Source organism: Lissotriton helveticus, chromosome 5_1, assembly GCF_964261635.1.
Source record: "Lissotriton helveticus chromosome 5_1, aLisHel1.1, whole genome shotgun sequence".
Taxonomy (NCBI): Eukaryota; Metazoa; Chordata; class Amphibia; order Caudata; family Salamandridae; genus Lissotriton; species Lissotriton helveticus.
Genome location: NC_136065.1, coordinates 1,013,081,622 through 1,013,108,293, shown reverse-complemented (window position 1 = coordinate 1,013,108,293; position 26,672 = coordinate 1,013,081,622). Strand labels below are relative to the sequence as shown.

The 26,672-nt window shown below is 48.1% G+C and overlaps 1 protein-coding gene and 1 non-coding gene across 2 annotated transcripts in view; one reads left to right on the top strand and one right to left on the bottom strand.

The window, feature by feature from the left end:
- The window catches only part of FANK1 (fibronectin type III and ankyrin repeat domains 1), a 1,467,952-nt gene that overhangs the window by 1,025,990 nt on the left and 415,290 nt on the right, over window positions 1-26,672 (top strand). The window lies entirely within an intron of this gene.
- Window positions 13,627-13,721, bottom strand: TRNAI-UAU (transfer RNA isoleucine (anticodon UAU)). The gene is made up of 2 exons: window positions 13,684-13,721; window positions 13,627-13,662 (listed from the first exon to the last, which is right to left on the bottom strand). It is a non-coding gene; the product is annotated as a tRNA-Ile (tRNA).

Sequence of the window (26,672 nt, the reverse complement as noted above, 5' to 3'; positions counted from 1 at the left end):
AGGGGCAGAGCTTCAGCGGGGGGCACAGCTCACCCCACAGTCACCTCATCTGTTATACATTTGCACCAGAAGCTTCAACAAGGGGCACAGTCAATACCTATTGTTGCCCAGGACTCTCGCAGAATCGGAGGACAGAGGGAGTGCAGTGCAGTCTGACTATCGTGTCCAGGGCAAGTACCAATGTCCCATTCACCCAAGCATACCAGGGCAGGAGAGCGGTGCATGCCAAAGACCACCCAGACCACCCTGCCTGCCTGTATGGGCCATCAATGTGGCCTAATATACCACAGCTAAGAAATTTAGAAGGGGCGGGGGGGGGGGTGGGTTTGCAGGCAGAGGGCAGAGCTCAATCCAGTCCCAGGCATACGCAGGAGAACAATAACAGCTGGTCGTCCATGGCCCCTGCCTGCTGCTGGGACCTAGGGTCGCGCCATTAGGCCTCCACACTCACTTGGGCAGAGGGCAACAAGGCACAGGCCTTGGGTCAGTCAACAAAGGTCGGCGGCCCAGCTAAAATACTAGATGTGGTCTCAGTCACTGGGTACATGTTCATACAAGTGCAGCAGGCCTCCAACAGCACAACCTCAGTTTGGCAGGGGTGCACACACACTCCACCAGACTCTGCTTCGCCTCAGAACCCCACTCCAAGGACTTGCAGGCGGCCGCCTTGTCCCTCGATGTTGGCAGTTGGGGGTTTCAGACTAGGTTTCTCAGTGCCCCTGTTTCATCTGGTACAGCTGCAAGTTTGGATGGGCGGATTTTAAAAGTTTATCAGGCAGAGCAGTGCAGAGCTCTATTCAGTGGCGTCCACCATGTTCCCAATCAAGATGCCCATCATTGGTGTTTGTGCAAAGAATTTTTTGCGTTTGGTATGATGGGCTAAGATATTTCTGTGCTGTTGTAAGGAGAGAAAACTTGGTTCTTACATAAAGCATCTGCCTTTTTGTTCTGCTCTGCTGGTCTGTTTATTAAGATACGCAACAGGGTGCAAGCTCCCGCTTCCGGAGGTATGTTCCAACTGTATGGCACAGCATCTATTTCTGAAGCACCAGCTTCTAGAATAGTTGAATTCAGGGGATTAGGGTGAAGCAAAGTTCATGCTGCAGTGAAATAGCCTAGCAATATATGAAAACAGCATCTGCTTACTTGGACTACTTGGAAATTCCTTTCTTCGACAGTCAGATATTAGGTGTTATGATTTTGGAAAAAGTAGTGATTAATCACTGTTAGAAGTTAGTCGACGCCAAAATGCATGAAATACCTTGCACTGATTAAGATCAGTCCACTACAACCTTAGCGTCACTTGCATCCATTTGAAGCCCTTGTTAATTAATAATTAAACTTAAGAACTCCTTTGTAGACCTACGACAAGTACATTTCTCTGCTTTGGTGTATAGTTCCTTATCTAATCTTCTTTATAATTGTGGCAATTTCATTGTGTTTCAAGTGAATAACATATCCTGTGTAGATGCGCCTTCTATTTAAAGTATCAACAATTCATTTACAAAGAAAATTTACATTACAACAAACTTAAGGTTAAGGAAGCATCAGTCTACCCAGTTGCTCAACATATTTGAACAGGGAAAAAGAGAAAACAAAAATTCAAGCAACCCCCCCCCCTCCCCTCGGGCCCTTGTCCAATCCTATATAGTAGTCGCTTTACAGCCCCAGTCTCACTCACAGACTCTTATTTTTCACGTTATAAGGTTATCAATGTTCAAAAAAGAAAAAGGGAGAACATTTCCTCCCACCCATTTAAGGGAAGGTCTTTCTTGCAAATATAAGTTTTGTTTCATGATACATACATATTAGACAATGAATAAGTTCATATTCCGTATTCTCACTGGAATCCTCATAGACAGAACTCCCTCCGGGAGATAGGAGAGGACTGGTCCCCGAATTGTATCAAAGTTTAACTTATTTTGTCATACTGATGGATAATTTCTCCAGTCATTTGCCTACACAGGCATGTGTGCTAGAGGGTCTACAATCTTTACACCGCGGTCAAAACACCGCGGTGCCATTACGACCCGTCTTTTACAACGCAAGTCGTTACCACGACTTGCGCTGGAGGGCACCCTAGACTAAGGAATAGTAGATTTACTATTCCAACACCTTCCCTACTGTACGTAGGCTGGAGTTGGAATAGTAAATCTTACTATTCCTAAGTCCAGCACCCTACAGCGCAAGTCGTGGTAATGACTTGCGTTGTAAAAGATGCGTTTTGATGTACCGCGATCATTTTGATCGCGTTGTAACATCGTACATCTTTCCACAAAATAATTTTACCTGCTCTTGTTTGGAACTCTAAGGTAGGTTGTGTAGCCCCCAGCAAGATTGTGTATATATCTCTGGTATTAGCTAGCTCAACATCTTTCCCAATTCTTTCACCACTTCTGTCCAATACTGGGAGGTATGAGGGCAGTCCAACCACATTTGTTTCATGTTGCCTAATGCATCATGCATCACTGCCACTCTAGCAACTAGGACTAGCTTGAAGGTAACATTTAGGTAGTTTGGTAATTTTTACTAGTCCACTAGTGCAGTATAAGACGCTCGAAAAATTACTCTCCCACTCGCTATGGCTATTCATGTTTTCTCAGGCCGAGCTATTTACATGGCCTATTGGCCCATTCTTGTCAGAGGGTTCAAGCTGGCAAATACTAGGTATTCTGTTCATTCAGAACGTCAATGAGCAATAAAGATGTCTTTACATCTTATGTTGGAGGCTTGTGTGGCTGTGGACACACATGCTGTGCACACTCCTGCCATCTAGTGTTGGACTCGGATCTCTGCAAGCTATCTTTCTAAGAATTCTTCGTGAGTCATGGGGTATGTGGCTCCATCTCTTGCTTACAATGCGCATGGCCTTTAGCTCTGTTGTCAGATTGTTTTTTTTCCACCATCGCGTTTGGACATGTGCTTCTGTGCTCCAGATTCATGCTGTTGTGGTTATCTTTTCTGTTCTCATTGTCCCGATGTCTCAGTCAGTGTTGGATTAGACCATGTTTCCCCTTTTTTTCTCTTGTATCAGGTTGACGCTTTAAGTTACCATCCGGGACAGTTCGTCGGTCGACTGAGCCCCTGTGGGGCCTCGTCTCTTGGGGCCTCTCTTTCCTTCCATTCTTTCCGCTCTCATCATTCCTCACCTGTGATAGAACAACACCCTTTCCATACTGTTCTCAGTGTTTCATGAAGTACCCCTGGCCTTACCCCCACCAGGTCTGTAATCTTAACCTCTTACCCAAGCATGACGAGGCCTCTTGCAACACAAGTCAGTCCTTTCTGTTGAAGAAAACCCTTCAAGACCACCTGTTCCGTTGACTCGAAATGTTGCACATGGACGGCCAAGATACTCTAGACCTCTTTGGCACCCAGGACCTCAAGGGAGAACATCATTATGAGCCTTTGTCTGTTGATGGATGAGTAGGCTTTCCTGCCCGAAGAGAGTTCCAGCTCCGACCTTGATATCGAAGATCTCCGACTGACTCAACAGTTAATAAACACCTCTCACCCTTGACACTCTTCTGAACTTCTACCCCACATGGGCATTCAGCTACTCTGGACCCACAGAAGCAGGCTTCTGGGCAATCACTGCCTTCATAAAATGGTCCGCACCGACCATCAACTTCGAGCACCATGCTTGGTGCCTCTCTGACCCTCAGATCTGAAACAGTCAGCCTCCAAGCACAAGTCGGCGCTGCAGTCTAAACATTCAGCTCTAACCAGAGAAAATACACAGAAAAAGTCATTCACCCCCAAACAGGCCGGATACAGACACAGCCCCCAGTGCATGATCCTCGGCCTCCTAAGTGGCAGGTCAGCTTCGAAGCAGCTCTGGAGCCCCCTCCTCATCCAAAGCAGCAGGGTAAAGCCACCAGTCCTCTTCTTGACCCCTTACTGCCTCCAACCTGGCCACCACTGTCATGTTCCAAATCTCCTTCTTTATCTAACCCACTATCTTACAGTCCAAAGTGGTCACCACATTCTGACATGAGTGAACAGGGTGACGGGGGACACTTATGATTTGCCCCCACAGGGAGAGCCTTAGGACTCTGATGATGTAGGAGGAGGCTGGGGGCACACTGCCTCACTTCCCAGCACTCAGTTTGACCCAGTGCATCATGGTAAATGCAGTGCATGATAACACTTACTTCAGTTGTAGTTTTTGATTTTTCGCTCTTGTTAGTGCAGCCTGTACTGTGTAACTCTAGACACGTGTTTTTGGATTAATTCCTTCATCAGTAGGGTGCGACAAGTAGGGGCAAGATGGCCGCTGGCTCATTGAAGCAAGTAGTCGCAGTTTCCCCTCCCTCCTCCCAAACATTGATGCCGGAATGCTAGAGACCCCCATAATCTCAAGCCATCATGTATTAGCATGGATTTGTGAAATACCGCTGTTTCGGCGAGCGCTGTGGATCACGGCAACGGTAGTAAAGCGGCTTGAACAACTTTCCCAGAGGTGGTGGCGGCTTGGAGGCAAAGAAGATATGGCACCCAGGGGCCCCAAACAGCAGTCGAAGGACGCTATTACACAAAAGGAGCAAAGGACTTACAAGATAGTATTAGCGGTAAAGACCAAACAGCTCTGCCCCATGGACGGCGTGGCTCGACCCAGGTACAGAGAGGCATTGTTAAAAAGCCCGACGATACACGCGGCAATGGCGGCAGTATGTCCGCTGGAGATAGCGGAGGAAAAGACGCTGCCGGAGTTATGCGTAAGGCAGCCACGGCAAAAGGGGCCACAGATGGGGGCAAACAGAAGGACTCCAGATAATGGCGACCGGTCCTGGTGCCGCGCTGGTGGAGGACTCTGGAACAGTTGCTGGGCAACAAGCGCAAGCGGAAGCATAGATACTTCAGGGCGACAGGACCCCCCACCCCACACTTAGCATGCATCCCGCAAATAACACACTAGACACCAGTGTTACATTGGGAATAAACTGCTGCAGGTTTATTTTATTACATACAACGTTATGTAATCATAGTGGGTTATCTTATGGACAATTCAAGGGCAGGCCGCATTCTCGCCACCTGCCCGCCTGATGAGCCAGGCAGCACCGTGGCGGACCACCATGTGCTGCCCCTTATGGTAAACATAATACTCACGCCCCTTGTGGGGCGTACTAGGCAAACCCCCGGTTGCACAGGCCCACAACCGCCCGAAGGACGAATGGGGCGCCGACACGTGTTCCCGGAACCTCCCATGAGGCCCCAGGTCTTAGGCTCTGGCACCCCTATGTGCCCGCTGAGGTCCAGTGCTGAACTTCTCTGCTTCCGGATTGCCCTGTAACTCCGCCTGCAACGAAAATTAAGACATTAAAACGTTCAAACTCTCCTCCACAAGCTGACACACAGGGTGAGAGGTCGGAAGGGAAAATGTGTGTCCCCCCACGAGGACACTACGACGCGTCCGGCGCGGCAAAGAGGCAGAGAAATGGCGAGGGGGGCTTAAGTACCCCTCGTCCTGCCTGCCGCACCGGACTTGCCCACCCAGCTCCTCCTAACTCCCCTCGGGACTCCGCCTGCCCGGGGGAGAAGAGAGGCTAGAGAGGGGCAGGGGGAAGCCCTCTGTATCTAAGGGGCCGCCCTCCTGATGGCCACTGCGTGGCCTCGGGCAGCCGCATAGATACTTCAGGGGGACAGGACCCCCCACCCCACACTTAGCATGCATCCCGCAAATAACACACTAGACACCAGTGTTACTTTGGGAATAAACTGCTGCAGGTTTATTTTATTACATACAACGTTATGTAATCATAGTGGGTTATCTTATGGGCAATCCAAGGGCAGGCCGCATTCTCGCCACCTGCCCGCCTGATGAGCCAGGCAGCACCGTGGCGAACCACCATGTGCTGCCCCTTATGGTAAACATAATACTCACGCCCCTTGCGGGGCGTACTAGGCAAACCCCCGGTTGCACAGGCCCACAACCGCCCGAAGGACGAATGGGGCGCCGACACGTGTTCCCGGAACCTCCCATGAGGCCCTAGGTCTTAGGCTCTGGCACCCCTATGTGCCCGCTGAGGTCCAGTGCTGAACTTCTCTGCTTCCGGATTGCCCTGTAACTCCGCCACAGCCCGGCCGGCGGCAACCGTCGCCGCCCGGGCCCTCCACTACTTAGCTTCCTTCCTACCTGCAACCTTTGTCCTTATGTCTTGCAATTAACTTTTTCTCAGTTAGCAGTGTCCCTAACGGGATACTAACACCATTTTATACTATTGTAGCTTAAACTTGCTTACGCACAGCCATCCCAATAGCAACCAAGAGGCACAGCCTTAGACTAGTACTTGACCGTAAAGTCTAACTAATTACTAGTGCATTGTGAGCATCCAATAACAGGGGTCATACTGTTGGAAGTTCTATAAGAGAAAGCACTTCGCTATTACTGAAAGAAAACATGTAGGGAAAGCTAAAGACCCGCTCTCCCAGCTGCTCCATCTCAAAACTAAATTAAGTATAAAGATGGAAAAAGAGGTAAATAACCTGACTTCCAGAAAGAAAATATTCTTATTTCTGCAGCACATTCAAAATGGCAAGTTGACAGACTGGAGCTGGTCTTTATCGCTAGGATGACATTGTTTTCATACTCCTTAGTCCATGAGATAATAGGCTCACTTGCACACTGTCACCTCGCACTTCTGGCCTTCAACCTTGCCACTGAATGGCGAAACGAATTGTGCCCATCACTAAATTTTAAGAATGAACACATCTTCTGAAATATGAAGACAATGCAGCGCGTGTATCCTGGAGTACTGGGTGCCGCTCTCCACATTAAACTCTTTGTACCTTATTGCATAATGTGCTGTGGTTGAAAGAGCTCGTACGCTCCCCACACAACAGAGGTAAGGCTACTTGTACAGTATGGGCACTATACGGACTGCTAACCGCTGCCTGAGACTCAGTTGAGGCGCCCATAAACTGAGTTCTGGCCATGCGCCCTAGACGGGACATCCGCCACACGCGCACAACTCTGCCAAAGCATGACATTCCGCCAAGTCCAGAGACACCTCTCCCAAAGCATCAACAACCTCGTGCTATTTATGTCCGGAATACACATAAACACAACTGTCAGAGCACTTCAGAACGAAATAAAAGAATGAAAAGCTGTGGGGTAAGCTACAGGGCACGCTGTCCCAGCTACTCCATGGATTAACTGTCTGATCACCATCATCCGGAACGAGCCTCCACCCAGACCTGTCCATCTCTCTGATAACTAAATAGGTTATGGTTGGAAAACGAAGGAAATTACATAACTATATGCAAGATTATTCATATTTTGCAGCACATTACAGAATGGCGGTTGACAGGCTGATGCTGGTCTAGTCGTTCGGATGCCATTGCTTTCTTACTTCATGGTCTATAGGGAAATTAGGCTTAAAATTGCACACTATTCTCCTCGCAATTCTAGCCTCCGCCATACCACAGCTTAGAGGACCGAATTGTGCCCATCATAATCAGCTTAAGAATGAACACAACTTCTAAATTTCTAGGGAGCCTGTCCGCCCTAGGTAGTATGTACATGGGAATTACCCCAGGGAGCCTTGTCGATCCCCAGGGGGACCCGGCAGCGGAAGCCCATACCAGCATGTTGGCTGCCGATGGCCGGCCTCTCCAACTCACATAACAGAGAGAAAGACATGTTAAAACAGTGCAGAGCGTGATACCTGGAGTACAGGGATGCCGCTTATCTCGGTAGTCTCTTTGTAATTTAGCTGCCTCAAAGATGCCGTGTATTCAAGGGGCTCCTACGCTGTGCAAGCCTATGTAGCCCAGCTGACAAAGTCGCTCAGTGAAGAGATCTCAAAGCCCGGGAAAGGTTGCATCTGAGTACGGGCCACCCTGACTACTATTCATGAAGGGCAACAGGCGGGGCCAACACTGCCCCCCACCCGACCGAGGCTCAATTACCGCCAGTACTTCATACCTAAAAAGTTCCCCAAACGTTCCCATGCGCTCAGAGGGTGGCAACAAGCCTGCGCCTGACATATCTAGCCAGGTAAAGCCCACGCTGGCAAGGGGGACCCCCTGTCCTAAAAACCAGACAGTGTTGTGCCTGAAATTGAAAGACTGTACCACGCACCAGGAGCCACCAACCTGAAACTAGAGCGCCGGTGCACTTACTGCTGGAATAGCAGTGACGGGCCCTGCCGCACATAAGTAAGTTCGGGCAGGCTTTCTCACCCAGTGAGGTTAAAAGTTATCAAGGGAGAGGTGGGTACCCCGCAGCGCTGGGCGGGGAAAAGGAAGTACCCCTCCCCCTAGAATGGCACAGGTGGGCTTCTATTCATGAATGGTGTACTTGTGCAATATATTGTGCCCCGGCATTAAACCCCAGCAACCTGACGGGGGAGACAATAGCAGAGCCTAACCATGCAAAGCTTGAACACAAATAGACAGGCAGTACATCGTGGCATAGCACTCCTACAAGCCCTAACAAGGCTGGAACACTTAGCCCGCTAGAACCCTATGCTAAGGAAAATAGCCAACTGTATACACGTACTACCTTTAGTACATGTCAAAAGGACATGCCCCAAGAACCGCCGGGCGGTCATTTCTTATCTTGCCCTAGTTGGAGGCTCCCAGGACCTGCTGCCCAAGTCACCCTAAGTGTGCAACCAACCATGCCCCGGATCGCCTGCAACTGCAAAATAGGTAGCCCTCCACCGGCGAGTGTGGCGTGGGCATGCCTGAATCTAGAGAAGGCTGTCAGGCATCTGAATATGCAGCGCATAAGCTATACCATGCCCTACATACACATGCCCGAGATAGAATAGTCAGGAGCCTGTTAAACTTGTGAACAAGTTTGCTGACCACTGCTAGTACTTTGACTCTAGAACCTGCCCACCTGTCACTATCTCCTTCTGAAAAGCACTTATACCTCCTGCTTGTAATATTTGACTGTGCATGTCACTATAGTCCGTAAACACGCGGGAATCTCACCTACCAGTCTAAGGAACTCGTAGTGACATGCCATATTACTAATCTCCTGTCACCATGTGAGCTACCTATGCAATGAGGTGGGTATCTGCAAAGCACCAGTGCCACCAACACCTGCAAACCTTCGTTCCTGGGTATGTCTGTCGCCAGCAGTGAGGATTGGGATCACTATGCCGACCAGGAAACACACAAAGAAATGGCCCACATGCCCGGCCAACAACCACATTTAAAAAACAAAACATAGGGTTGTTCTCGCAGGGCTCATACTTGGGAAATTATTGATACCTATCAAACATTAATACTCATGAGCAGCCACATAGGGGAAAGCCAAGGCACTACTTATTGGCTTGTGAAAACATGGTGAAAATGGACGGAAGCCGGGGATGCGAATGTGGCGCCTGCCAGACATGTGCTTGAGCTGAATAGCACTTGTATGAAAACGTTAACCTTAGACGTCCTGAGGACACCCAACAGTATTGCTGCACAAGTATACCTATAAGTCCAGACTAATGGCTTAATCAGTGGCAGGGTGCTGCCAAAAGATCACACAGATGCGCTGCGCCATAATGAAATATGAGTTTGTGCGGTACTCCAGCGCCCTGCCCCCCCCTGCCAGTACATATTCTCAGCAATGCGGCGGGGCCAGCAATGCCCACACTCCACCCAGCTAATCCTGCTAGTCAGGTACGCAAACCAGAGTGCAAAGTACCTACGCGTAAGGGGTGGGTGAGGCAATCATATGCCTACTTCCAGCGCCATGGTCAATAGTATGGAACGTGCCATGCGACTATGACGACTATTCGACCGCTATCTTAAAACACATTGTGCTACGTCCACCGCAGCTTACCAATGTGGGTCAGTGGAAACTTCCTGACATGTAAAGCATTTAGCCTCTACATGTACATTGAAGCTTATGTAATTACCCATAAGTCACATGTCCTGCTGTACTGGCAAGTAAGCTATACCCTGAAATATTTGCCCCACTGTCACTTAAAACCTGAAACTAGCGTTAGCTATGTGAGGTGAACACACTCCACAAAGTCAACCATGGAATGTGTAAATAGAAACGCTTCCACTCGCCTCCTGTTCCTGAACAACTCTGGCTGTTTCTATCTATTCTCAAAATATGTAGACCAAAGACACTGAATGCAACTGCTTTTCTGACTGCGCTCAGACCCCTACGGGCAATGTTTGCGCTATATAAAACAATTAAATAAACGTCGCTGCAACTTCTGCAGGCAGCATGCGGGAAGCAGAAAACATGGTTTGAATTAATAGAACTAATTCTCCTATGCATCGCTCTGACACCCTAGGATATGTTCGCTTCTGAGTTTGGTACTCTTGTGTAACACACACGCCACCCTTCTGAACCTAGATTACGTAACCAATAGTTGGCATGTGCCACCATTGCTTATGGAATCTATAGAGCATGTCTTAGACCGCCTGCCAAGCATTCTTGAAATAACCTCTACTGGAGATATCTGCATACCCCAGGTCACTATTCTACCAGATAAAGCCCCTCTGCTACTTCTGGTGTAGTATAGTAAATAAAAACCAAGGTCAGCCTGGTACCTCACCAGGTACCACCAACCGAAGGCCGATGACATACGTACATTATATACTTTTTAAATACTCTGGGATAATAATCGTCTTATTTAGGGATTTAGAAGCCTGCGGCATCCAAGTGCGATACTGACCGCCAAACCGGACGCCCGTCTGTCACCCATGGCCCAATTAAAGAAAGGTGCTAACGAAATGTTAATGGGGATTACTCATAGCACTTTCCAAGCTGTGGAAACGAGGCACTGCATGCTGTCAACACCGGGTAGGAACGAGTTCCCAAAACCTACCTAGGCTACTCCGATGAAGACGCAAACATCCTCCTCAGTACCGGTCGTACTGCCTGCATTACTAGAGACACCTCACAGGCCAGGGCAAAGTCCGCGCTATATAAATGCATGTATAAAACTAATTAAACAGCTAAGGGGTAGCTAGTGCGTAAACCTGAGGCACCACAATAGAATTCAATGTCTGTGCTTCCAGCCAAGGGCGTACCAAGCCGTAGCGAAAAGCAGAGAGCCTAATCGAAAAACCCTTGCCGCACGGATGACCACCCCTGCTATTGCATTCCATGCTTCTAAAAGGTAAGAAAAGGAACGTACATTTGTGTTTCAAATGTCCAGACCCGCAGCAGCACACTTCCAAAGCCCATACATAAACAAGCTGCCCCCGTAAAATGGCCGCACTGGGCGCCCTTACCAATCTGCGCCAGACAATGGTGCCCCTAAAATTGGCCGCCCTTGCACGTGTGACCCACAGTCGGTAGGCGCACACGAGGATGGCTGAACATTTTTCCCTGGGACCAATAACTAAAGTTTCTAGCTTGAGGTTCCCTTAACAGATCAAACGAATCAGAAGGTGTATCCCCACTACACCCGGCAACAAGCCGGCGCCATCCTGAAAAGACTGCACCGAGCCATGCCTGCCTGCGTTAAGCATAATGTTCCACGCGCCTAAAATGGCCGCCCCGCCGCCATTCACCGCGTGGGTCGGACCACCTAAACAAGATGCCCCTGAAAATGTCCGAACTGGGCGCCATTATCATTCTGCGCCGGACAATGGTGCCCCTAAAAATGGCCGCCATTGGACGTGTGACCCACAGTCGGTAGGCGCACACGAGGATGGCTGAACATTTTTCCCTGGGACCAATAACTAAAGTTTCCGGCTTGGGGTTCCCTTAACAGAGCAAACGAATCAGAAGGTGTATCCCCACTACACCCGGCAACAAGCCGGCGCCATCCTGAAAAGACTGCACGAGCCATGCATGCATGCGTTAAGCATAATGTGCCACGCGCCTAAAATGGCCGCCCCGCCGCCATTCACCGCGTGGGTCGGACCACCTAAACAAGATGTCCCTGAAAATGTCCGAACTGGGCGCCATTATCATTCTGCGCCGGACAATGGTGCCCTTAGCAATGGCCGCCCTTGCACGCCATAGCCCACGTGCGACCAAGAAAACAACAACCACCGCAAGCACCATCCCCGCGATCGGTCACCGGCAGATAAAATACAGGGTCAGCGCTGGTCCAGCCATAAACACCCCAAAACACTCGTAACACATACACACTGCAACATCGTAATCCAAACCAGCCAGCACCCAGATAAATAACAGAAGCAGTCCCCGCCTCAAAACATGCCCCGCTAGATACACGTAGGGGGAGAACCCATTGCAGTGCCCCAGCCCTAAACCCCCCAACTCAGACAAGAGACCGCACTGTATGTATAAACATGACAAAAGATCAGGGGCATGAGTTTTTAATAGACCAAGTGACTTTCACGGGGCGCCTATTCTGAGGCTCGAACCCGGGTCCTCCGGACCTAAGGCGACCGCCCTACTAGATGCGCCACTCCCCGTCTCCAAGCACGGTAAAAGAAAGAATCTGTGGACACGCAACCTAGCGTGCTCCTTCTTGAGCTGCTCCCCCAAGTCCTACAAGAGCTGTTCTCACCGCACAATATAGTACTGAAAAAGTATCCCAGTGAGCACCACAGGTAAAATTATCGGAGCGGGAGAAAATTAGTTTAAGACACTTACGACCGACGGGGAACTAAGCACTAGTTAGCGAGAGAGAAAAAGTGCGGAAAGACAGGGTTCTGCCCTAACTGGGCCATGGGTTGGATCACGAAGAAGAAGCCATGTTATGCGCAGGTCTACGCACCTGGGGACCCTAGGTGCTGACTTGGCATGGCCAGTCACCGGAAAACACCAGATGTCCCGCGATACTCGTGATACTCGCTCGCCCGCGCTGGTGTAAAGACACCCAGTTGCGCAGCTCCCTAACTTGAAGAAGAACCCTCCGAGCTATCCTGCCAGCAAACCAAACCGAAGGAGGAGTAAACGGGCACTTGAGATCCTTATGATCGCGTCCCCGATCTAATAGAGGGATCGAGATTTGAAAAGCAATGCGGCCCCTAACTAAAGGCGTGATACCGCAAATGAAAACTCTCAATGCCAGGCGTGCTGGAAGAGTTTATAAACCCCCTGTGCTCTTAAAAACGAACTCTGGCGTGTGGGAGGACAAAGCTGAGATACTGTGCCACCCCGCTGGGAACACGCCTTACTGCACCCCGGGTAATGCACATCCACGAGCCAACAGTCACAAAACGAACACCCACATAGTGTTCCCTTAAATATCTTTGCTGTAGTCTCATTGTTTGTCGTCCCACTAAAAAGAAACGATGGAGCTCCCTTATTCTTCACGTAATTAAATATACATCGCTCCATTCCAGAGTGCTCCGTTCGCGAAATAGAAGTGTGCCCGGCACCCCTACACACTAATGCTGTTCGAACACACACAGTCAGGAGAAATCTACTCCGCAAACCGCAGTACCGTGATTGCCCCCACACCGGGCATCCGGAGGAAAATAAACCAACAGTGATGCAACAGAGAGGGATAAAAACCTTGAACGCTCAAAATGCTCATGCAGAGAGATAACAAGTTTACTGCGTACCGCCTGAAAAGATCACAAGCCCGTAAATTAATGAATATGGGCAAACATACTTGGTGGCCTCACACTCTAATAACTGCGCCTTACTCCCCATCTGATCACACGTTAAAACCGCACAGTGTTTAACACAACACCCATGTAGACAAAACCCCAGGCAGCAGTCCCAAAAAACCTGCCTGCTCCAGGTGAGGCTCGAACTCACAACCTCGGCATTGCTCACTGCAAGTACTGCCATATAAATCCCGCGCGCTAACCGATTGCGCCACTGGAGCTGAAACGACCGCCCCGTCCCCGAACAATGAGCAGAGAAAGCATTAAAACCCCCGGCAGACCCCCGGCCTCATAGCGAGGAAAGCAATGAAAAGGGATCAACCCGAGTGATCCTAAAACTTACAACCTCGAGGCCGTGGCCGGGGATGGTGCATAATGCTATGTCTCTACACATCCAAAGTCCCCTCACCCCAAAGAAAAACACAGAACCATCCCGCGAGGGAATGACTCACCCAGAGCAAAGGAGACACCGTCGCCAGACAAAGCCTCAGTCTGAAACACTCGAGAGACGGCGTCAGGGTGAGGGAACAGCGGCCGAAAATGTGTGTCCCCCCACGAGGACACTACGACGCGTCCGGCGCGGCAAAGAGGCAGAGAAATGGCGAGGGGGGCTTAAGTACCCCTCGCCCTGCCTGCCGCACCGGACTTGCCCACCCAGCTCCTCCTAACTCCCCTCGGGGCTCCGCCTGCCCGGGGGAGGAGAGAGGCTAGAGAGGGGCAGGGGGAAGCCCTCTGTATCTAAGGGGCCGCCCTCCTGATGGCCACTGCGTGGCCTCGGGCAGCCGCAGAGCTGCAGGCGATCACCGGCGGGACACAAGCGAAGTCAAGCGATGTCTCTGTCACCGCTTCTCCGACTGCTAAGGCTCAGGACCCACAAAATGCTCACAACTTGGTAGAAGACAAAGGTACCAGTAGGGGTGCGATATTGGTTGAAAGCAGATTGGAAGAGTGCAACAATATTAAATCCCAAATCGCTGGTATTAGTGGAGGGGCGACAGAGACTATACTAAGTAATGGAATGACTGTATCTGGAGAAAATCCCCCTCTGGCTTCTTCTGCTGCGCTGGGCAAAGTAGTGGTCGAGGTTGGGGCCAAAGGGCATGCCCATGTGCTAGCTTTAGACAAGGGGATCCCTGGCACCCCGGATGGGGAATGTTTTTTCTCCCTAAATGATGAAACAGACTCCGAGATATCAACTGATGGTAGCTTTATCAGTAGCTCTGACTCAGATTTGACGGTAAGCTCTTCAATGTCGAAATCACCTGTGACCCATAGGGGGCATCAGCAGAAAATAAGATCTAAGGTATAGATTCATCGACCGAAATTGCGATCGCAATAGCTGCGAAACAGCTATTGCGATCGCAGTTTCCGCTCCCGCAATTCATGATGTAAAAAAACACCAAATAGCGAATTCGCAAACATAAATTCGCAGAATCAATGTGGAACCCCCTTAGCGAATCTGTAACAGCGAATCTCCACCTATTCTGCGAATTAATTTGCGAATTCGCAAATACATCGCAAATACAATTTATTAAAAATCGCAAATTGCGATAAACACGAAAATCGCTAAATGCGAGTCGCAAATTAAGGAGAAGTCAAACCAGGTGGTAACCATGAGGTTCATTTGGAGAAAAAAAAAACTAACAAGGAACAGGTGCATGATCAAACAAACACACTTAAGGAGACACAGTAGGAGTATGAGGACAGGTCTCTACATCGTGGCAAGGCGGCTGAGGCTCCAGGCTGCAGCCCGGAACCAAGGCAGGATCCAGGAGCGCATCTTCCGGCTGCGCATAACACTCCTGGGCCAGACTGAAGGGGAGATCTACTCCAAATACAGGCTGAATGGGGCAATGATAACAAAGCTCATCAGAGACCTTGACCCCCTGATGCAGCACCCAACAAGGAGGACCAATGCCATGCCCACCCATGTCCAGGTCCTGTGCTGCCTGCACCTCCTGGCCTCCGGAAGCTTCCAGGGGATAGTTGCAGTTGCAGGGGGGATCTCCCAGAGCACACTGTCACGCTGCCTGCAGAGTTTCCTGGACGCCATGCTGACCCGGATACACCACTACATAACCTTCCCAACCACCCAACAGGACTTAAATCAAACAAAGCTTGACTTCTATAACACTGCGCAATTCCCCCATGTAATTGGATGCATTGACTGTACCCACATGCACATCTGCCCACCCGCTGAGACAGAATACATGTACCGGAACCGCAAGTCCTACCACTCACTCAACATCCAGATGGTCTGCAATGCAAAGACAATCATCACCGACATAGTGGCCCAATACCCGGGGAGCACGCATGATTCTTTCATATTCAGGCACAGCGGCATACACACCCGCTTGGCCAGGGGTGACTTTGGCGAAGGACATCTCCTAGGTAAGTACACATGCCCACATACAGTACGTCAAGACTATGTAGCTGCGCATAACAGGCACTGACCCTCTGCTCCTATCCTTCAGGTGACAGCGCCTACGGCCTCCGCGAGTACCTCCTCACCCCATACCTCAACCCTGCCTCGCCATAGGAACGGCGTTACAATGCTACGCATATTCACACTAGAAATGTCATTGAACGGACATGTGGGATGTTAAAGAGCCGATTCCGCATCCTACATAAGACTGGTGGGGCCCTCAAATACCAGCCTGAGGTCTGCTGCCGCATCGTGGCCGTATGTGCCATACTCCACAATATTGCTATCAAGCGGAGGATACCTGTGCAGATCTCTGGCAGTGAGTGGGAGGGGGACAACCACCCACTGGCACATGTGCATCATGCACGCGGGGAGAATCCTGCTGAAGCACACAGGCGCCGCAACAACATCACACTGAATTATTTCTAGTGCACACATACCCCTCACACAACACTGCACTCAAGTATGCAACATGAAATAATGACATGAGTAGGAATTGCGTTTGAAATAAATTCTTATAATTTTGTGAATAGGATCTATCAATTATTTTTTTGTTCAAAAAATCATGACTACTGTATTGTGTCATACAGCCACATGATTGCAGAGCAGGCGTGCTTGGTACATCAGCATGGCACTGCTGCTAATGTTCAGTCAATCACTGGCGCCTCCGTCTGGATGCACCCTGTCACCTCTCCACATCCACTTCGCCAGTATCCGGCCGTGATGCTGCACTGGGCCAGGTACTGCGGCGTCGTTCTGTTACCACCGGCACGGACAGGCTGCTCAGGCTGGATGTGCCCTCACTGGCATCATCATCCCCCCCTCCCTGCATGGACATGGCCACACACCTGCTGGTTTTGGACTGCGGTTGTGACCTGTTCCAGGGCCCTTGCAACATCCTGGCAGCATTGCAGCATTTGTATTTGCATTGCCAGGGACCGGCGTGACAGTTGGGATGTTGCATTCCCAATCAGGTGGTTCGACCTGGTATATGCTGATAGCCGGGTCAGCAGCTAGCGGTGGCGGCGGCGGTTGAGGTCCTGCTGCGACACCATGAGTTGGCTGTTCTCCCTCACTGCTGCCGTTAACTCCTGCACGCTTTCGGTGAGCTGGTTGACATTGTGCGCAGTCTTGTACAGCTGCAGCTGCATGGCTGCCAAATGCTGTGCCTGCTTGCGGTGCACAGCTAGCATCCGGCGTTCGATCCGAAGCCCTGGATCTTGGGCATGTTGCCCCCTGTCAGCTCGTGTTGCCACGTTGCGCTGCTGCCTCAACCGGCCGCTTGACTGCGACCGCACAGTGGCTGTGCAGCGTGTATGCCTCCTGGGTGGTGGTGTGGCCTGTTCCACTGCCATGCGTGACGCATGGGGTGGTTGCACTCCTCCTGTGGCTGCAGGGGTGGCCCTGTCTGCATGGGGAGGTGGTGGTACTGGTGCAGGTGTGTGTGACGGTCCAGGTCGTGGGGCAGGATGGCTCTCTCCCTCCGTCTCCTCTGGGGTCTCCTCAATTTGGAGTGCCTCACTGTCTGTGCTCTGTGGTTCTGCAGCACCTGTGATGTAAATGGGCGCATGATTAATGATGTGAATCTTTCACATGGGATGTTGCAACATGCATGCAGGCTTGCATTCCCTGACTGGCTTTAGGGATATGTTTCACTTGACAGTTCTGGCTATGTGTGGCTATCAGGGAACTATTGTCACACTACAGGTCCCACAATGCAATAGGGCGTTTCTGATGTGCATGTACTGCATTACTGGGGTTATCAAATGGCTAGCTCTGGGGGCATGGGCATTGTTAGGGGACGGGGTCTCAGTTGCATGGCTCTTACCTTGGGATTGTTGTGTGGGTCGGGAGGTGTCCAGCTGAGTGACCCCCACGCAGGCTGCTGGGTTGATGGTATCCTCAACAAGGTCCTCGAGTGGAGTGTTGTCCGCAACTGTGAGGTCTCCTCTTCCCGTGGCCCGTTGCTCCCCTAGCCTCTCTGCTATGCGCTCTTTGGCACGGCCCTTGAGGTCATACCACCTCTTCTTTAGGTCATCAATTGAGCGCTGGGTCACTCCTACGGCATTTACCTTTGCCCTGATGCGCTGCCAAATGCACCTTTTGTCTGGATTGCTTCCCAAAAAGCTTATCATGGTCCCTGCTGACTCCCTGGATCAGGAACTCCAGCTCCTGTTCGGAAAATTTTATTTTTATTTTCCTGCCAGTTGCACTGGTTCCTGCTGCATCCTGGGACATTCTGGAGTTGGATGTATGTCCTGTTGTGGGGCTGCAGGGTGTGTCTGATAGAGCTCAGTGCTGTGCCTCCTTCTCTCTCCAGTTCTGTGTTCAGAATGAGTGAGGGAACTGCCTACTTCCTGGTTGTGATGTCATCATTGTGCTCAAAATGCAACTTCCTGTCTTTGCGATCTCGCAATTTGCGAGATCGCAATTTGCGATTTCGGAAATTGCGAATTCGCAATTTCACCATGGGAAACAGGAGATTCTGCGATTTTGCGAAATTCGCATTCGGTGATTGCGGCCGACTGCGAATCGCATTTTTGGGACGCATTTTTTGATGCATCCCATTCTGCGAATTCTAATTTGCGATTCGGTATTTTTCTGAAATTAGAATTCGCAGAATCGGTGCTTGATGCATCTGGGGGTAAGTCAAATCGAAAACCCCACTTAGTCCGCTAGAAGCTGGCGCAAATAGGAAACTCTGTTGGGACTACGTCGCAACCTCGCATCTATATAAAGAAGGCTCGGGAGCCGACCCACAGCTGACTCAGGAAGGCACGGGCACCCAGCCTCGAGCCACCTCACTCGACTTGTTGTATACCACCCTCAAGCAAATGCAGGTCGAAGCCAGAGTAGAAAGCCGGAGTGCTAAACAGGCGGCAAAGAAAATTCAGATCTCCATGAGGAAAATTAATAAACTATATGATGAGATGGCTGAGAGGGTTGCCCATGTAGAAGAGAGAACGGGAAGGCTGTAAGATAACGTTTCTAGAGGGCAATCATTTAAAGAGGCACAGGAGAAGATGGCGGATGAGGTCCAATGGAAATTGGAGGACTTTGAGAACCGTCAGAGACACAACAACATAAGACTCTTAGGGGTTGTGGAAGGGGTTGAAGGGCAGGATGCTAGGTCATTTGTTATCCGTTTGTTTAAGGGAGCCTATCCTGAATTGGCATCTTGGGGGTGGGAAAGCGAAGTACAGAGAGCGCATAATTTCCTGTTCTCCCAGCAAAAAACCTATGGGGCATCTCAAGAGGCAAGACCCCGGGCAATTCTCATATATATCGGCAATTTTCTTCTAAGACAGGAGATTATGGAGAAGGCAAAACCAGAAGCTAGGCGTACATTTGATGGGGTTTCGTTTTTTGCTCGGCCGGATTTCTGCCATGCCACCGTAGAAAGAAGGTGGAGGCTTAGACAGCTGATTGCACCCCTGCGCCCCTCCACAGCCTAGGGCATGAGGCCTATCTACTGTATCCTGCAAGGCTTAAGACTATTGTCAGGGGGCATGTCAGGATGTTTTTTTCAGAGATTAAGGCCCAGCAGTATCTGACAGAATTAAGGGAGCAGAAGGGAGGTTAGGGGTTTTACTTTTTGTTTATTGTTAAATCTCCCATGGTCCATTTTTCTTTCCTTCTTTGTTTTATGGGAGTTGCTCTCTAGTTAGAGGGGGGTCTCCCACGGCTGATGGTTGGTATTAAGCGACACAAGGGATGGAAGTTTGGGGAGGAGGGGGGGTTGCGACTGCTGCAGTCTGAGCTGTCACACATCGGTCATGAATGACCTATTTGCCTGTATGGGGGAGGGGGATACTGGGGGCTAGTTTTAAATGGGGGTGGGGGCGAGGGGGTGGAGGGTGGGGAGGGGGCTTTGCACGGTGTAGAACAGTATCAATTCTGAAACAGTTAAGCAGATATAGGAGATGCATTACTAAAGGAAGGAAGCAGTTTTTGCTGGAAATCAGGAAGACACGCAATAATGTATTGGTTGCTTGGATGGGACAGGTATACAATGTGTTCTAATGAGTATAAGAATTGCTTCTCTTAATGTGTGTGGACTGAATAATTATATGAAAAGACAGCGTGTTGCAGCTGCCCTGAGGTTAATGCGATTTGATTTCATTTGTCTTCAGGAGACACATATAGAAGGGTCAAGGGCATACTTAATGGAGCAGTTGGGTTTTTCTTTATTGGCATACTCGAAGCAGGGGACCAAGACTAGAGGGGTGGCCATTCTGTCTAAAAGGAGGGATGTTAAGGTTATTAAAAAAAAGGAAGATCAATGGGGTAGATGGGTATTGTTGGAATGTGGAATAAATAATCAAGTAGTCAGTATGGGTTGAATATATGCATCTACTGAGGATGACCCAGATGCCTTTGAATTTTTAAACATGGAGCTGGCTTCTTGGCCTGAGCCAATTATCCTTTGTGGGGATTTTAATATAAATGGGGGGATGTGGGCACAGAGCATGGACAGCATTATGGAGGCCGGACAAAGAAAGCATGCCTAGAAATTTGCAATCTGGTACAGCATAATGGTCTTGCTGATGTATGGGCACGACTGAAGCCATCAGATGACAGAATCACCTTTTATTCTGCCCCACACAAGGTCTGTGTAAGACTTGATTATTTTTTCATATCTAACTCTCTGCTGTCCAAAAGCCAAATACAGAAGTTTCCCGTTTGACTTCTGACCATAACCCGCTTGTTTTAACACTTGAATTGATTGGAGGGAATAGAAGGACATGCATATGGACGTTCGAAAGGAAGCTGCTGAAAGACGATGACTACATTAAATATATGAGTAATTGGATAGGTACTTTTTGGCAAGTTGATCGGGGGAGCACGGCTACAGGAGTTAGCTGGGATGCCTTTAAAGCTGGGATTCGAGGTGAGACATTAAGCAACAGTATGTACAAACAAAGGCAGGAAGGAAACAGAGTTAGCAAGCTGGTTAAAGCAGTATCAGAGGCAGAGGGGGAATTGTGCTTCGCAGTCCGGACTGGTGCTCCCTTGGATACAGTACTCTTAAAAATAACAAGTATTAAAGCAGAGATAAACGAGGGTTTTGCAACCAAGGCAGCTGCAGTTTATTTGAGGAATAATGAGCAATGTCACAAATTGAGCGAGCGGGTAGGGCACACCCTTGCGGTTCTCACAAGACAGAGACTTGCTTCAGGGCAAATTTTGGAAATTTTAGATGGTCAGGGGGGTACAACTGCTGATGTTGAAGAAATTAGGGAGGTTTTTAGACAGTTCTATACCACCAAGCTTTAAAGTTAGGACCAGCCGGTAGATCCTTCAGATATTCAACGGTATTTGGGGGATGTTACTGTACCCCTGCTCATTGAGGAAGATAGGGAGGCGCTTTGATGCTCCTTTGACTCTTGAAGAAATTGTGGTGGCTCTTAATAGTCTCCCTTCAGTTAAAGCTGTGGGGCCAGATTCCTCTGGAATTTTATAAAAACCTTCCAACTGCAATACCGTCGGACTTGCTTGATGCAATCTTGCAGGCCCAGGCAGGAAAATCTGTGCCAGGGTCGTGGGCAGGCGCCGATATGGTTGTGATTCCCAAAAAAAGGAAAAGCACCCTTGGAACCAGGGTCATATAGACCTATTACCTTAATGAACACAGACGCTAAGATCTACTCGAAGGCACTGGCTTCAAGGTTGTGTAAGAGAATAGAGAAACTAGTTAACTCTACACAACATGGCTTTATCCCAGGGAGGGGAACTGCTCAGCATGTCCGCAAGGTCATAACTCTATTCAATGCCACAGAAGTCTCAGGGGACCCTATGGTAGCTATGTTTTTGGATGCGGAAAAAGCATTTGACCGGGTCTCCTGGGACTTCTTGTGGGCAGCTTTAACGTGGTATGGTATTGGTGAAGGGTTTTTTACGGCAATTCAGGTGCTCTATCAGGCCCCTACATCTCGGCTCAGAATTAATGGAGGTTATACCTCTGCAGTGTCTATTAACCGGGGCACTCGCCAAGGGTGTCCGTGTTCCCCGTTGTTATTTGCAGTGTATATAGACCCCATCATTCGTAAATTAGAATTAAATGACAAGATTTCTCCGATTAGGATCCAGGGCCAAGAGTTTAAAACCTTGGCATATGCGGACGACGTGGCTATTGTGACTCCCTCCCTGGTTAGTGCCAACCAGGAAGTAGAGAGAGAAGCTGCTCTTTTTGGCCGGATTTTGGGCTATGCTTTAAATGGCCCCAAGACACAGATTATCAAGAACAGTCAGGTGGTTTGTGAGGATAATCGGGTAGTTCGCTCAACTGTGTATCTAGGATCAATATTTCTGCAGACCTAGATAAGATAGTAGCACAAAATATTGGACCCATGATGGCTAAAACTAAGACTGATCTTGATCAAATACACAATCTGCATCTCACTTTGGTAGGGCGTACTAATGTTGTGAAGATGAACATTCTACCCAAATTCCTTTATTTATTTAGGACAATCCCACTGATTTTTTAAGCTAAATGGTTTGTTGCGATTCATCTAGGCACAAGGGACAAGGGAATACCAGGAGGACCCTTCGTTTTTTGACCCTACCTAGAGATAGAGGAGGATGGGCAGTCCCCGACTTTAAGTTGTATTATTGGGCTGCGGCCATTCAGTATATGTGTGGTCTGATGGGGGGAGATCCCTCAGATCCACAGATAAAGCAGGTTCAATCGATATATATGCAATACTTATGGGGGATAATGCGGAGAATTGCTTTTTGAAATTTACAGATCCAAGTTATTTTAAAAGAACCATGTTTAAGAAACTCATGGCAGCTTATACAATTTTGGCATCACTTTGTAAATAATTGGGGATTGGCAGGTTTAGCGCCTATACTTGTTCCGAGGGAAATTTTTCTCTTCCAAGAGAGATTTTTGCAGATTCGTTATGGTAGATCGGGGTGGGCGAGGGGTTAGGAAACTGGGGGATTTGATTGGGGTTAATGGTGTTTTGCAGTTTGCTGATATTCAGGGGAAGTATGGTATTTCTAGCAATATTTTTTTTAAGTTTCTGCAAGTTCGGAGTTATCTTAGAAACAAGCAGGGGGCCCTTCTGGGTTCTGTAAAAAAAGGATTTTTTATATAATTGAAGGGGGGCAGAATGCTCTATTAGGAGATTCTATGCAGAGCTGTCCACATCTAAGACGGATGATTTGGAAAAATATGGAAAGAAATGGGCAGATAGTGCCTAAGGATACTGATCCCGGCCTTTACCCTACCCAACATTTCCTGCTAGGGGAACCTCTTCTTATCATGAGGTTCTAGGTAGGTCTGCTGCATACCACAAAGTGCAGATGCATAAAGATCCTGTCTAGAAGGATCTCCTCTTTGAGACTCTTCACCTCATCGCTCCATGTAGTATAGTCTCATGCTGGAGGTGATGTTCAAGCCTGATCCAAATGTATTCAAGGAGCTGGTCAAGATAATTGTTTTTAACCCACGGGTTGACAAAAAGTGGCCATTTGTAAAGCAGCTACGTGGTCTACACCACATGCTTACACTAAGCACTACTGTGTAGACGTATTATCCCACCAACAAGCAAATGTTTTCAGGCTGTATGTACTACATACCCCCTTTCCATCTTCTGCAATGTCCACAGGCTGGCCACCACTTAGGGGAGGACTGCTTTACAGTCTATGCTCATTATGTGTTTTTACAGTCGTACATGCCTCGAACCGAAAATATTATTTACCCCTAAGTATCTATTAGTGGCATGTAGTGTTGTAGATTAACATGCTCCCACACTCCTCCCCGGACGCCTCTGGCTGGTGCAGTTACCATTATTTTCTACTTCTCTTGCATGTCATCTTTATCCCTCTCTCTTTCCTGTGTCACTCTGCTCCAGCCTCATCCTCACTTGTTGTGTCGGAAAAACAAAATGAGAACAGAGCTGATTACCACGCACGTTGCAAGCAAGAGGTAGATTCACACTACTGTGTGAGTCCAGAAGAATTCTAAAAAGAAAAACAACTTGTACAATTGCGAGCATAACACTAGCTGGCAGCGTGTAAATCTGCAGCACTACATGCCACAAACAGATGCCTATAGGATAAGTAAAATTTTTCTTTTATCTTGTCACATTTCCGTCCTTCAAAGACAGAGGTCAATTGTTTTCTTACACAGTGCTGCTTATTTTGTCCTGGAAACTGGTGTTTGCTTTTCTTGCTCTGACTGCAAGAGGATTTTGTCAAGTGAACTGTCTGACAATTGTGCTTTGGTGCAGGGAGTGTGCAATAAAAGGCTGTAGGATTTTGGTTTGTGTGTATTTCTGCCACACAACATTTAAATAGCTTGTAAACGAACTGTGCAAATATTTCACAATATATCAGCAGCTAGGAAAGCACCTTTTTAATTTCTGAAGTGTAATGGAAACAAATATATTGTTAGGTACAAAACTAATCAGAACACTTTACCTTGTGATCTGCAAATGATAAATATTTTCTAAAACTCTTATTTCCTTACATTACCACGTGTACACTATAGTTTTATCAGGAAAATGGCATGTTAGTGGGAACGTTTGTGGCCATTCCATTGGAAAATATGCTGCCTGTAAATGGTAGTGCGCTACCACATCATGGTCCCGCCATGATTACAATGCTATTAGTGAACTAAGAGGCAAGTCAGGGGTCATGTGTACCCTACACGCAGCTAGATTCTTTTTAATTATGGAGCAAAAGTTTAGTCTATTAAATCAAACAAAACATTTGTTTTGCTGCAGACATACTAAACTCACATATTTGCAGGTCCTTTCATATGTGACAGTGGAAAAAAAGGTGACTCGTTGAAATGCAATATTTACCTAGGATCACATCATTTGAGACTAGTTTATGTGTCAAGAGCACTACAAATAGGTCATGTAGAATAATTGAGTTACCAAACCTGCAGGTCTGGTAATATGGTTATGATTTTGGTTGTCCTGGATTTAGTGTGCTTCCTTCCTCAATGTGCAGTAAACATTTTGTTGCAGGTCCTTCCATGTTTGTAGGCATTGGGTGTCTGAGAAGTTCACACCAGGGAAGTCACGCCATTTGCATCTTTGTTTCTTCTTTGCCATATGGAGTTGCCTCCAAAAGGAGGATAAATAATTGTGAAATTATGGCTTTACAAACTTCTCAAAAGGGTTAGCTATGTGGTTGCCATCTCCCTCAGACCAGGCTGTAGTATCCAGTGACATATTTGTGTGTAGTAAAATTGTTCCGTTTCACACATGTGGTATTTTCTTTTACATTCCAGGAATTTTTAAATCATCCCATAACAAAGCCGGTACATTTATCATTAAGCAATCTCCATCTCGCCACACAGAAATGTAGTGCTGGAAACAAAGACTGGTTCTTAGGCACTGGTGTTTGTGGGGAGGGGAAAGTGCTCAAGGGAGATCTTTTATTTATCACATTCCAAAATAATAGTAAACTTTCTATATGAGTACTCAAAAAGGCATTTAGTGGGCGATTATACTAGGACTTCCTTTTTTTTTTATTTTTTATTAGACAAGCAAGTCAAGGAGATTAACATATCAAATACATAATCAGAAAAAGTAAAGTAAACCGAGTTCAAGTTGGTGCAAATTCATATTATAAAAGAAGAACACAGAAAAGAGTAAGAGAAATAGTTCCACGTCAGGACAAATTAGTAATAATTAATAACATCATAAGCAAGAAAAAAAACATACATGAGTCAAATCATTGCTGGCATGGCAAAAAAAATGACCCCATATTTTAGTAAACTTTATTTTAGCTTTAATTCCCCTATTCCTGGCAATAGCTTCTTCCATAGTATAAATTTCGTAAACCAGTGACCACCATTCAGTTATATGAGGAGGATTCTGAGAGATCCAGGCCCTGGCTACCACCAGTCTAGCACAAGCCAGTGTAATGTTTAACAAATCTTTATACATATGACTAACCGGGTATATAGACAATAGTACCGCGGCGGCATTTAGTGAAAAATTAATCAGTTGTTTTTGGGTTAAGATATTTTCTACGTCCAACCAATATTTCGCTAGTAATGGGCACAAGTAAATCATATGTATAAGGTCTGCTGCCACCAGACCACATTTAGGACATTTAGGGCCAGATGTAGGTAAATCTTATTTTCCGATTCTTAAATACCGAGTCATACCGAATCGGTATTTCAAAATCGGAAAATGAGATGTAGATAAAAAAATCGGTAACAATTACCGAATCGGAATCAGTCGGTAATCGTAATCGGTATTTACCGAGTCGGAATATACCTACTCGGTAAAATCCGAATCGGTAAAACCCAAACTTACCAACGGTTCCATGGCCCATAGGAATGAATGGGTAGTCCCGACTCGGAAAATACCGAGTCGGAAAAAAACGATTCGGTATTTACCGAGTCGGTAATATCCGACTCAGATTTTGAAACTGACAAACATGTGAGCCTGTGAACCAATCAGGTACTCCAACCACACCCAAATCCAAAGCCACTGGGAAACTAACCAATCAGATCCAAGCACCACACCCCAGTACCTGGGGCAGGCCACGCCCATGCAGGTGCAGAAACCAACAGTCAGGAGAGCAGGAGGACAGAGTGTGGAGCTGCCTTCCCTGAGTCAAACAACACAGCAAGATGGAGAGTCAGGAGGCACAGAGGGATGCTGCAGAGCGCAAAAGGAAGCAGAAGTTCAGCCAGGAAGAACTGCAGGTGCTAATTTCCGAGGTAGTAAGACATTACAGCAAAATGTTCGGGAAGCAATCTCTGCATGTAGCA